Source organism: Octopus bimaculoides, chromosome 6, assembly GCF_001194135.2.
Source record: "Octopus bimaculoides isolate UCB-OBI-ISO-001 chromosome 6, ASM119413v2, whole genome shotgun sequence".
Taxonomy (NCBI): domain Eukaryota; kingdom Metazoa; phylum Mollusca; class Cephalopoda; order Octopoda; family Octopodidae; genus Octopus; species Octopus bimaculoides.
Genome location: NC_068986.1, coordinates 71,285,379 through 71,287,901, shown reverse-complemented (window position 1 = coordinate 71,287,901; position 2,523 = coordinate 71,285,379).

The window sequence follows — 2,523 nt, the reverse complement described above, 5'->3', positions numbered from 1 at the left end:
CGTGGCGTCCACAAACATTACTCCCTGGAACTTGTCGGTATTGTACCACGTGGTCTTTTTGTTTGTTTTGTCACTAATCCTTTGTAGTCTATTCCACTGTTTGTTACGGTATCTAGGCTGTGTTCCATTTGTATCTTTGACAACAATCTCCTCAAATTTCTTGTTAGCTCCTCTGTATACCCGGATTCTATCTTTCTGGCTGTATCCCGAAAATTGCATGCGATGCATGAAGTCTTGAATATGATTTTGCCCCTCCCATGGACTGCACAGGGGGGATATGTTTTTCATTATTCTAACCAAATCGGCTATTAATATATTGATTTTCATACATACAGATAGACAGACAGACAGAAATACATATATGTGCTCACGTGCACTCAAAAAAATATTAATTTCATATTTGAGCAATATACCCTCAAATAACATGCTTCGAAAGTTGATCTTGTTTTGAAATTCTTAAGATTATTTTGAAGACTGTTAAGATCTCTTTCAATAATTTTATAATAAATTGCATCGGATGCTTCTGATTATGTTTGCGTTGATGCAAAAGGAGTTTTAGTTTATTTACTAATCATAGTGGTAATTATTTCTTTATAAAAAAAAAAAAATCTTGATCTGTCAGTATTTTAGTTTGTTAAAATGGTATTTAGAATCGGTAAAAAGTTATAAATAGATTTTAGATATCACTTTCGTTGCTAAATAGTAATGAAATATTTGTTTGTTGTGAAGTTTACCACAGTTATTGAAACGATTGTCGCAGAGAGATTGGAATATGTTTGTTAGCATGATTTCTGATAAAAGTAGGTATTTGTATAGAACAAAACCCATAGAAATTATGAAGATTAAAGATAGTAGTCGAGTATTAAACGCGTTTCATAATGAAAGGAAATAAAGAAAAAATACAATATCTCGAAACCTTTTGTTGATTTGCAAATAAAGGAACATTATCTTATATATTATAAATATACCATAGAAAATAGTATTTAGAATGAAGTAAAAATGTGGATATACTTTTCAATATTTCTCAGCCAATATCAATGTTATCAAAAATCTAACTGTGTTGTGCTCAACGTATGTTTTGTCTTAACGTATATTTTGAGAATGTTTTTTCTTTTCCTATTATGGTACTGTATTACATTCAGTCAGCGCATGATTCAAACAGCTTGTTATATTTATTACCTAAGATCTTCCTATATTTACTAGCTGTAATCTATTACTACGTGGGGGAACTAAATGAAGAGAGATATTTTCATTGGAATTTTACTCACTTTCTTTTCTGCCCGCTCTTATCTACATAGTCTTCATGCAGAAGGCACTAGTGGGAAATTTTATGCAATTTTAAATTATTGAATTATTTTCTCTCTATAAACTATATACCCCTCTAGTTATTCTAGAGTGTAGTAGTTATGTGTTAACTATACTTATTTGAGGAGGCTTAATAACACTGAAACATATACCAATCTCTTGATCAGATTCACATTTCCTTGTATGTCTCCTTCGAATTTAGCTCAAATGAAATTCCGAATTCCTACCCTTAACACTTTTCAAAATGGTCATGCTTCCTATTTCAGAGAACTGAAAAATGCTAACAATGTAACAAACACATCACGATATGATTAATTAACACTCTTCCGTGATATATTGGTTGCAGTCACATATTTATCTAGGTATTACTGCGATATCTTTATCTCTCCAAATACAAATCAGTGTGATATTTCCATCTCTCAATAACATGCGTAAAACAACACGTGAACAAGGGCGACTATTATTGATGAAGTATCAACTTTACTAAATAGTTTTGAAATGTGGAAATATATTTCGTGCTTTGACAAAAACTTTCGTAATGTGTGGAACAAAAATTGATAAATCATTTCGTTGATTAATGTTTCAGAAGGAGCTATCCCTGCGTCTCGGCAAAGAATAACGTTCTAATGGACACTTTTGCAAACTTGGAAAATAATTACAAATGGGGAATTCTTGTATCCCATCGATATTTATTGTGTTATTCCAAAGCGACATAAGCTAATAAATTTTATTCTTTGCATTAGAGATTTGCCATACACTAAATTATGATCTAGTATTTCAGAAAAATTCCAACATTCATCAACACTAACACTTCAACAACTATCGCCTGTTTTTTTCCTTTTTCTTTCCTTTCCTTTATTGGTTTTCCTTTCTTTTTCTTTTTTCTTCATAAGGGCCGTTTAGATTTCGAATGTACATTATCAAAAACTACCCTTCTAAGGTGAGTCTTATGTTCTGTGTGCTTGCATTGTATAACTATATCGTTATGATTTGTTATTATGGTGGTATGTGAGAATTATTCAAACAGCTATATTTGAAATATCACTGATACGTCAAACGTAGGTAAGAAGCTTGCTTCCTAACCACATGGTTCCAGGTTCATTCCCACTGCGTGGCACCTTGGATATGCGTCTTCTACTATATCCACGGGCACACCAAAGACTTGTGAGACGGAAATTGAAAGATGCCCGTCGTATATATATATATATATATATATAT